Below are 11,346 nucleotides of genomic sequence, written 5' to 3' on the forward strand. Positions count from 1 at the left end.
CTGTGCAGGGAAGGGGCAGTGTAGCTCCAGTTGGGCGAAAGCTTAGGTCCCGGTCAGGGAATCGAGGTGCTCCTGTGGGTGAGCCCAGAGAGTTCACCCAGGGAAGAATGTTGAGGGCATGGAGGGTCATAGGAGGGAGTGAGGGAGAGCCCATAAAACAGCATCCTCTTAAGGCAGCTCATGCTCACCCAGAGGCAGCTACCTGTCATCAGGCTCTCCCTAAGGTCAGCCTTGCTAATGCTGAGGCCCTGCCTTCCACAGTTACCCTGTCTGGGGGCTTTGGTGATGGTCCTTCTCACCTCAACAGGGACGGACAAGGGCTCCTTTTGCTTTGAAGTGATATCCACGTACTTACTGCACAAGGAGGATGGGGAAGAGCCAGGAAGGGAGGCATCGCCACACCAGCAGGGACAATGTGACGACACGGAACAAAGGAACATATCGTTGGAATCCCAGGAAGAAGTTTCTTGAGTGACAACTAAATAGGCTGCAAATGGCCTTTTGGAGGGAGCTGCCATCCCTATGATAATCTAATCCAGAACCGGACGAGATGGGGTGGACCGCATCTCGGGAGGAGCGCATGGGTGTGAGGGAGGAGGGACGTGGCAACCTCATGCTCCCTTCTCTCTGTAATCACTCTGTCAACCCACGATTCTGGGAGGGGAGTTTGAAATGTGTGGTTTGTCTATTGCATGAAGATATTTGGATCCCCCAGATCTAGGTGTGTCTGGAAGAAAGCTGCTCTCTCCCAAAGGAAAGCTAGGGGTTAAATCCATAACTGTAGTGTGTCTGGCAACAAAATAAAAGGAAACCACATTCTCCATGAATGAAGGAAGAAGCAGGAAGAAGGTAGTTGTTTTTCTTTTTTAAAAACAAGAATAAGATCCTCCAATATGTTTGAGATTATTGAGCAAATTCTTTGAAAGGGGCCCTGGGTCACTAACCAACAGATCATGGATGTAGAAACCACATTCTTCCAGCTTCCCTTCCCATCCTGACCCCAGAGATAGCAGGTTGGGTGTCCTGGGGGTCTTTGTTTAGTTAACCATTAACAATTCATAAAAGTGCAGATCCCTGCACGATAAGCCCAGTCCTCGGAATGTTATTAGAAAATCCTATTTCTAGTCTGTTATGAAACAGAGGTTTTGATGTGCTGCCAGGTTTATGGGGAACTCTGAAAACAACACTTGCTGGTCTGAGAAGCTGAGGCTGGGTGGGTGTTACATAAAGCTTTCCTAGCAACTTAGCTTTATCACAGAATGGGAGGCTGCAGTGGAAAAAATCAGACGAGTTAATGCAAAACCTGAGCCAGCCCACTATCCCCGTTTGCTCTAAGGCCAGCCAGCAAATCTGTGGGAGGGGTTTTAACCCACGGGGAGCGGCAGGCCCAGGGCTCCGGTTGACTGCAGATTCAGCCCAAGAATGCTCGGGCAGCTCAGAGCCGAAAGGCACCTTCAAGCAAACCTCACGGAAGGCAAAACAGCTTTTCTTGACTCTGAACCAACTGCTGATTGAAATTCACACAAACACATCTTCCTTTTCCTTCTTTGGGTCGTTCCCAGTTTCTCTGGGCACTGCAGGAACAAAGGGGAGTAAGGTCACATCGTCGAATCCCTGCCAAGGGAAATGCGTCTAATGAACGACAGTGTCTCTGAAGTCAATGGATAAGAATCTCATTTCTAAACTCTTGGATCCAAAATTATGCCTCTTAGGATGGAATCCTTCTATGGTGTTGGTTGACAGCTTTTTGGGGTTTCTAAAAAGCATGTGTCCAGTCCATTGTTTTTAATCTCCCAGGGCCGGGGTGGGGGTGGAAGGAGCTGGAGGAAGAAACCATGCAAAAATCCATTTGGAAGCTGCAAATCAAAGCTAATAGCCTCTCCCAATCTGCTCAGACACGGTGCCCAACCGGTGTTGTAGAGAGGAAGAGGAAAAGATTCCCCAGCCATGGGGACAAGTGTAAGGCGAAGGGCTGGAATGGGGAGGGGAAAACCTGTCAAGAGGAGCTGGAACTCAAGTGGGGAGAGGAAAGGCAGTGGGAGAGAAGAGAGCTCCTTTGTGGGCAGCCTCTGCGACATCTGCCCCAGGGGCCTAACGCCTCCCTCTGCGATGTCTCTGCACCCAGGCTCTATTGCTGCTTCCTCAACCTTACTCTCATTCGGGAAGGGAAAGAATGGTTTTATAAAACCGGTGTCCACGTGAAGGCAGCCATCCAGTTGGTGGAGAACCTTTCCCCACATAAACTAGATTACTCCAAGTCTAGATGGTTCCTGGTCCCTAGTCCTTCTCGCTGAAGACAGTGCGAGGTGGGTGGCAAGGCCGAGGGCTGGAGGGAAAGAGTAAAAAGCTTCTTGTTTGCGTTAAAACAAACCCCAAGACACGCCAGTTGGTTCAGAAGGTGAATTCCTACTTCAGGTAGTCCTTGAGAGTCACCAGAGATCCAGGAGAGAAATTGCACTGAGATTCCATTAACTGTGAAAAAAATAAAATAAAATAAATGGGCAACACAAAAAGAAGGCAACTGGCCTGCCCAATGAGGGCCGCCGAGTCCAGCCAGAGTCCCTTGTACCAGTAGATCATATTGTGTCCATTTAATAATACGAAGAAGGGGCACCCTCCGCGGAGGCTTCCCGCAAGGAGTCCGGTCCCACCCGCAGGCTGGGGCGCCCGCCCGCAGACCTCGGACGCTGGCCAGCGTCTTGTCATGCAAAGCCATCCACAGCCAGCATGGCCTTAATGAGCCCATTTCAATTGAAATGAGATCAATACTACTCATTTTTCTCTTGCTGGCTCCCGAGTGATTCATGAATCTGAAAACTAGTTCATGAATCAGAGCAGGGTGGGGTGGGGGGGGCTGGGGCGGAGGCAGGGGAACATTTGTGCAGTCGGCAAACCTCGATTCCTTTAATGAACCCAGTCATGAGTTGCATAACGCTGGCCTGCCTGCTAGTTTAAAACAGTCTTTTCGGAAGCAGCTTTCAGCTTGACTTATTCACCTATTTTCCTCCTGGAAAGGGGAAGAATGACACTGGGTACTGATTGTGTGTCTGTCTCAGGGGATATTTTTTTGCTCTCTGTGTGTGGAGCCGTAGGTGTTTCCCTGGACAAGAACGTGTGTCCGTGTGTGTGTGTGCATACATGTACAATGGTCTTTGTGTGCACATCCTGTGTGTGTGTGTGTATGAGTGAGCAACGTGTGACCGGCCTCGGGCCCTTTAAACCTGAACAGGAGCCAAGCTCATTTCTCAGCGGAGCTTCGTAAGGAAGCGCGAGCTGGGGCAGTTGGAAACCACATCCCTGTGAGTGCCGATTACAGCCTACTAAGGAAAATGAGATTTTTATCTCACAGGAATTCAGTTATAAAAATAAAATACAGCGTCTGGCTTGATTCAGCTAAATGTACAAGCACCAGGGTGTTTTTAATTTAACAGAGAAGCTGGACAAGAAGAATGACCTAAAACATTGCATTTAAAGAAAGTCAGAGGCGAGGGGGAGGCTACAGGAAGTGAGTGGGAGTAGAGATGTGTGTGTGTGAGAGAGAGAAATGGAGGGAGAGGGAGGGAGGAAGGGAGGAGGGAGGTGGAGAGAGAGAAAAAACCACCCTGCTGGCAAATGAATGCAGCAGGGATGATGTCATTGGAACAGTTGGAGGAGAGAGGAGAAAAACAAGTCGGAGCGCTGTGCTAATCCTGTTTGCTGCCCTGAAGGGAATGGAAGGCGGCCAAGGCAGGGAGTTCTGGGAAACCATATAAGGGTGCCAAACAAGCATTGCCGCCAACATTAGGAACTGACAGCTTTGTTCTTTGTAACTTGGCTGCCCGCCAGAGGCCTCATTTCAGCTCTGCGGCATGATTACCCTGGACGGCCGCCAGCCCCGCGCTGAGAGCTCCTTTTCTTCTCTCCGAGCTTTTTTTTTTTTCCCTCTTTCCCTCTGCCAAACATGCAGCAGTTACCATGGCAGTGGAAAGTAAAGTTTTAAAAAAACACAACAAAGTAGAGAGGCACGCCTTTATCCAGATGTGCCACATGAGTAGATAGAAAAGGCAGTTCACCTATTCATCGCGGCCTTTGACTGCAGAAGAAAACACTGGGGCACTGGCTGTCAAGTTCGGGAGGGAGGTGACTCCAGGATAAACAGAGCAGCCAGCAGCCCTGGCTGCAGACAGAGAGGGGCTGGCTCCCAGGCCTCATTTTCCTTCCCTCTCTCTCTCCCTTCCTGGGGCATTGTGGAGTGCGTAATGTGAAACGGAAAATGTCATGATTTCCACTGGGAATGTGTCCACGGTTTTGAGAAAGCTCCAGAAACTCAGGTCCATAAAGCACTGAGGGGAGGAGGAAGGGAGGGAGGAGAAGTGGGCGGTCACAGTGCCCTCTGGTCACCAAGGTGAACCCAGTGAGCAGGAGCCAGTCCGTGGCCGTGGCCCAAGCCTCTGCTCTCTGCTGGAGCGTGGCCAGGCTGTCGTCCTAGGGTTGCAGGCTGTTCAGGGGTCCTGGGTCCCACGGAGCCCTGGGACCTGAGGAACAGGGATGTTCCCTTTTCCCCCTTGGAGGTGCAACCAGTAGTTTGGCTTGACAGGGGGACTCTGTGAAGAGTCCAGTTCCTTATTTTTAATCCGGTTCGTTTTTCACCTGCTTAGAAAGTGGAACATCTCCTGAGAGGTGACAAGTCGTGATCAAAGGCAAGTCTCCAGGCAAAGACTTGGCAGGTTTCCGAAGCAAAGGTTACTTAGAAGTGGAGGTTCCACTGCCAGCTTCCCCCCCGCTGCAAAACCTGACACTCCTTACCCTCAGAGTTCGGCCAGATTCTCGGAAAGGCGTCTTCTGATTCTAGGAGGTGCTGCAGCAGGAGCTGACTCGGCCATTTCCTGGCCTCTTTAGTTGGAAGATGACAGAAAGGCGGAAGCAGGGACTGCTATTGTGAGGCCCGTGGCAGCCTCCCTGTAAAACAAATTGGCAAATTGTCACCTTCAGATGGACCACAGCTGGCCCTCTGAAGAGCCCTCCTTGGCCTTTCCAGAGTGTGCATGATTGTGCCCCATGTCCAGGGAGAGGACAGAGCCACCAGGAGGGTCAAGGTCTTGGAGGGAAACATGGGTGAGTAGGAGATGGACCCCAGAAATCCCTCCTCATGCTCCTCCTTACTATCACAGGCCTTGGCTGCCTTTCTCGGGAGGCATTCCCAGCTCAGAGTTGGGGATGCACTAAGATAAAGCAAAGAGGGCCCTATTGGGGTGGGGGTGAGGGGACTTGGTTGACCTCCTTTGGGGATATTCCCGCCCTTGCTGGCTGGAATGCCCAGTCCTTCCCTGCCTCCCCGGGCCCCACACACCCTGGCTGACATCTGTGCCGAGGACACGGCCAAGGAGAGCTGGAAGGAGCAGAGGGGAGAATCGGGTACCAGTTCCATACAAACAGGACCCACAGGCTTGGGGTCCCCAGAGGATGGCAGAGCTAGGGGAGACTGGGAGCTGGAGGCCAGACAGGGGCACACTTTTGCCTCAGGTTGGGGAGACAGTACAAATAAAAACTTGTTGCTGTGCAGAACTGATCCAAAGACGAACTTGAGTTTCTTAAGAAGAGGCTCAGGTTTGGAAGTAGAACTTGATATGATGGTTGTCTCCTTTCCTTAACCTGCGACTCAAAACCAAGGGCAAGTGAATCTCTCATGTCAGACACAGGAGTAGCCTCCTAGAGTCTGCTAGAGCAGCTACCCAGAGTGAGAGAGGGCTACTGACTTTGGAGCTGATGCCCAGGTCAGGGCCTTGTCGAGCCACATCCCCGTCCTTCATTCCCAGCCCCTGATGACCTTCTAGAAGCAACACTGAGTTCAGCGGCTTGGTATCCACTGGGGCACAGCATGTCTGAGCCTAACCTGACGGCCAGCCTCCCATTGGCTCAGCTTGTCTTCCCAGGTACTGCCTGGAAATCCAGCCTCTGGCGGGGATGTCCGGGCCTGCCCTTCCCACCTCGACCAGGGTGGAAATCCGATTCCCTGGGCCTTGTTTTCAGAGTTCCAGTGTTCTCTCTCATAGCCTGTAAGTGGAGAAGGGCAAGCTGAAGAAGGAACAGACTGTTTTCTCAGGGGGAAGCCGGGCAGCTCGTGTATGCCTCCCAGCATCGCCGCGTGGTAGATTCATCCGGCCCTGAGGACATGAATTTGGTTCCTCCAGGAGCTCCTCCAGCCTCAAGAGCCACGAATTCGATGGAGTATGTATGAAACTGCAGAAAACCCATTACCCTCCCTTACACAGGAATGTTGCTCTCCTTTTAGGCTTGTCAGGCAGCTGAAGAGGAGGGTCCTAGGAGACTTTTCTTTCCTGAGAAACCCAAAGAAAGCAACAGCAGATCTGTAGAGTGTGGGGGAAGGGGGCAGGGGAAATGTATTTTCAGTAACAGAGACCCAAAGCAGAAACTATTTGCAAACAGGTGACCTGCTCAAGTTCTCCTGTGATCTTTCATTTCTAGTGCTGGTTTTTCCCCCTCATTAAAAAACCCAATTTAATTTCTTGCTTCACCTGCATGGTAAAAATAATTACATACAGACATTAAGCCTGCACTAAAAATCAATGTACAGAGAGATGCCACCTTTGCTGTTAGTCATCACAGGGCTTGTTGGCTACAAATAGAAAGCATTTAAAATACTTCTCTTTGTAGAAAGACAAGTGAAACTAGTCACTAGCCCTGTCACTGGAGAGCAGCCTTTGTATGTTAGTGAGAGTCAAGGGTCAGAAAGGAAGATGAGGCTCTAACAGGGATTTCATGGTGTCTGGGGCGCTGTTTTCTTACTGGTGAAAGATACAAGGGCTGATCACCATCGTAGAATACTAACTTCAGACGCGGGGCCTCCACGCCACTGCTGCTGCCTTAATGGACATAAGCATGCTTCTTTCTTCTTTATTTCCTGGAGCTCAAGCCTGAACCACAGGGTTGTATAAGGAGAACACTGTAAGGCAGTGCTGTTCTCAGGCCCCCGCCCTCCCATCTGCACAGCCATCTCATCGCAGTCTCCTGCAGACAGTGTGCTTGGACTCCCAGGGCTGCTGGGGCTCAGGACAGGCTGTTTGCATGAAGGGGGTCTTTACAGCTCCACCCAGAGGAGTTTGGAGAGTTTGAGGATTGCTGCAGGAGATGGGAAGCTCTTGCCATATGAGGACCCAAATAAGTATTTAGGAGCCCACAAAATCAACTGGGCCCTAATGTGCTCTCCAGCTGTTTCCAAGAGAGGTGATTTGAAAAACTGTCACCGAGGAAACTGGTTGTGAGGATTTTTAGGAGACTTGAGAGTCTGGCTAACGTTTGAATGTGTGTGATATGACACGCTGTATCGCGCATCTTCCTGGTGCAAGGCAGGTCAGCGGCTGCACACATCAGTGCGTCTTTGGGTCGTCCTATTTAAATGTACTCCAGCCGGGCACGGTGGCTCACGCCTGTAATCCCAGCACTTTGGGAGGCCGAGACGGGCGGTTCACGAGGTCAGGAGATTGAGACCAGCCTGGCCAACATGGTGAAACCCCATCTCTACTAAAAATACAAAAGTTAGCTGGGCGTGGTGGTGCGTGCCTATAATCCCAGCTACTCGGGAGGCTGAGGCAGGAATTGCTTGAACCAAGGAGTCGGAGGTTGCAGTGAGCCGAGATTGCGCCACTGTCCTGGAGACAGAGGGAGACTCTGTCTCAAAAAAAAAAAAAAAAAATGTATTCCACCTGGGCGTCTCTAGGATCAGTCAACAGGTTCATTGTTTTTATCTCTACAGCTTGTTTCCCATTGCAACAAGGCCTCCCACCGTAAGACAGAGAGGAAGAGCTCTGCCACCCATGTGCGTAAGGCCATGTGGATACCTCATGACATCCTGGAAGGCCACAGGGCTGTGGCAGCCATTCAACTTAGGTTGACATGGCCAAGACCACAGAGCCAATGAGTGGCGGTGTTGAGCCTAGACCCTAAGTCTCTAGATTCCTCCTGCAGGGCCCTGGGTGTTGCGGGGGCATCTCTGAGGTGGGTCAGAGTGAACCTGCAGGGGCCACTTAAAACCCTTGCAGGCCCTGGCTCCTTCACCAGAGAAATCCAACCCAGAATCCCAGTAGAAACATCTCATGCGACTGCAAGCCAGGCACTGGTTCTTAGGTTGCTTCCTGGTCCTTCTGTATGTGTTGCTAAGAGCAGCAGTGTTCTTCCTTGCCACAGAGTGAGTCCTGGTGCATAAATCTGTGCTGATGTCACCCAGTGCCTTCACCTGCCTGTCAGTGAAAATCCTGGGACAAGACCCTCACCTGCCTGCACAGGGGGGCCATGAGGTCTAGAACCCCAAATGAAGACCTCACCAAATGGATCTCCCTGAGGTGTCAGGGCCACTGGCATGGTGCCAGGGCCTGTCTGTTCTTCCTGCTAGCTAGCCAAAGACTGACTTCTCAAGCTGCTGGATGAACGGGGAACCTGGAGACGTTGAACATGTCACGTGTATCTCTGATTGCCTTGATCTCCCCATTTTGGCCGATGGTATCTCTAAAGCATTTGATGATTCCATCATCAAGTGTGAGAGCTACAGGAGATAAAAATTTTAAATTACTAATCACCCATGATAATGCATGGTAATGCATGCTGAACAGTGAGGAGGGCAGACGCCACTGGCATTCCAAAACAGGAAGCACTCAGGAGCTCTGCCAGAGCGTGGCTGCCCTCTCCACATCTGCACTGCTGCACTGCGGGTTTAGTTGATCCATCTCTTCCACACATTTGCAGAGATATGCTCAAGCATGACTTAAGTGACTTACTGCTCACGTGTTGCCTCTGTATGTCATGCTTTTCACCCAGTGAGCTCGTTGAGGACAGGGGTTGCATTTTAGGACATTTCCCCCAGTGTCTTCATAGAACCTGGCAAGACACACGGCCTTGTTGGAAATGCCAAACATCTATTATTCACCAGCAGAACGGATGAGCCCCTGAAAGGCATGTAGTTGAGCTGCGCAGTCTGAACTCAGCAAAGTCCTCGCAGCGGGCTCCAAATTCCTGCCTCTGAAGAAGCAAACTGAGCCTTAAAGATGGCTGAAAATGTGAACAGTCTCAGGGCCACGCAGACCCACCTGAGTGGTTGCTCTCTGATGGCTCACTGAGCTATCCACCATCCCAGCAAGGAAAGGGCCTGTAAGAAGACCAGAAAAGGCCTCATTCAGTCATGCTGCTTAGTCATGGCCCACACCTGGAGCATTTAATTCTGCTCACTGTGACTTTATTGCAATGGCACACACATTTACGTCACTTTATGTGTGATAACAGTAGAGAGGTTAGTTGGGTTTTTCTGTTTTTTGTTTTTTTAATATAATGAGAAAAGTCTCTAATATTCAGCCAAAACGTATCCTTGTGGCTGGTGTAGATTTTTGGCGAAATGACACTGTACATAATCAGAAGAAGGCAAACATGCATATTATCTCCGTCTCCTTATAACTGCACAAGATAACATAAAACTGCAGGAAGTATCAAGCATAAGAATAAAAGCCGTCTACTGAAGCCTGCATAGCATCCCCTGCGTGCCTCAGGAACGCCCTTTGGTGGATTAGGATGAGCATGCTGGAAAATACACACCCTGCTGCTGCATCTGGCTAATGCCAGTCCCCAGCTCCTGTTCCTGAAGCCACAGATCACCTGAGTGTCTATGTCGTGTCTGCTGGAGTTTAGGTTAGGCAGGTGACATGGCTCCAAAGAAAGTCACCGGCTGGTTTCTGCTGCGGAGATTTGTGTCCACTTCATGCATGTTTATTGTCTGTTAACTCCATGTGAAGCCACAGCAAAGCCTACGTGATGTTGTTAGACAGGTCACAACCCAGTCAGTGGGATCAAGACAAGAGAGGGAGACAGCAGGCCTTGACACTCTGGAATCATTCTAATTTGTAACTAGGACACCTGATGAAGGGGAGGCGTGCCTAGTCTCTGGGGGGGAGTTCCTGCTGAGACCCACCAGGTATACAGTCGGTCCTTGTCTGCAGTGACCCCATAGACATTTATTGCAACACCTGCACATCAGCTTACGGCAGCTGTGTTCTGCCTGGCCCAGGATGGACTCTGCTCCGTCTGAGAGTCAGCTGCTCCAGGGCAGCAGTAGGGTTGGGAAGAGGGGAGGAGGGACCGCCATAGTGCACCAGCTCCTAGACAGCCAGCTCAAGCTACATTTCAGGCCATCTCGGAGGCTTCTTCTGGACAATTGTGGATTCGCTAGGTGACAGTCCAGGAACCTGGATCCCATCCTGGCCAGGGAGTTGTGGCTTCTGAGATAAGGACTTCGTCCGTTGGAGATAAACTAAAGGGTTTCTGCCTCTGCTCCCTCCAGGGGCGGCTTCTGGCACAGGCTCACCAAATTGCAGGCCCCAGAGCACCTGCAATCTCAGGGAGCTCAGGGGCTTCCCAGCATGGGCAGGGGAAGCCACAGATTCGCTTCTCCTGCAGATGCAGAGACCCTGGGGTGGATGGTCTAAAGCTCAGGATTTTATAATGCGGAGAAGGTGGAATAGAGCAGGAACCAGGCCCCTGTCTGGAGGAAGGAACCAATAACAACAACAACAAAACTACTGACAATGTGCGTGCTTTACAATTTTCAAAGCGCTCTCATCTCAGTCAAGGAAGGATGCATTCTCTCCACAGGCTGACGTTCAAAACCCAACCACCAGAAACATGAAGATAAAACAAAAGGAACCACCAGAAACAAACAAGACACCTGTCCATCCTCCAGGTTTGCAAATCAGACCAAGTTCTGACAATTGGTGAAAAGGAAGATGAGAAGATCCTGCCAGATAAATTCTCTGGTACCTTCATTCATCTCATTCTTTCACCATCAAAGGGGAATGCAGTAATGCCAGCAGGAGCAGAAAAAACAACAACAACAGAAAACCTAAAAAGAACAAGAGCGACTAGTCAAAGCTAGTACAGTGTTTCCCTGGTACTGAGTCATACTTTTACAATGACCCAGGCCCGTGGCCTCAACTGATGACAAATAATGAGAATCCAACAATCGTTCTTTTTCGCATGCTTACTTGTGAATAAATGCAAGAACTGGTATATTTGTACATGCTGTGTGCTGTGTTTATATCTACATGATTCATTAGATTCATTAAAACCCAACTGGTAATTAGGAAAAACACTCACAAAGTTAGAAAAAAACAGCAACGTAGACAGTAAGTTTGAATTTTAAATGGAGAAGCATTCTGTTGGTGCTTCTTGAGGTGGCGGAGGGTGTATGTGTGTGAGGGCGTTGGAACAGGAAGTTGCTGGGATATGGACCTGAGCCACCGGCACACACAGCCGTGCACGGGAGGCTGGTGGCTGCAGCCCGGTCTCTCACATGCCAGCCTCCTGGCC

General features: G+C 50.5%; 1 long non-coding RNA gene across 1 annotated transcript; it reads left to right on the plus strand.

The window, feature by feature from the left end:
- The first annotated feature begins 3,581 nt into the window (after nt 1–3,581).
- Nucleotides 3,582–11,054, plus strand: LOC101026383. Its single transcript, XR_002519075.2, has 2 exons — nt 3,582–6,207; nt 7,754–11,054. It is a non-coding gene; the product is annotated as an uncharacterized LOC101026383 (long non-coding RNA).
- Nucleotides 11,055–11,346: the final 292 nt, after the last annotated feature.

This window comes from Papio anubis, chromosome 1 (assembly GCF_008728515.1).
Source record: "Papio anubis isolate 15944 chromosome 1, Panubis1.0, whole genome shotgun sequence".
NCBI lineage: Eukaryota > Metazoa > Chordata > Mammalia > Primates > Cercopithecidae > Papio > Papio anubis.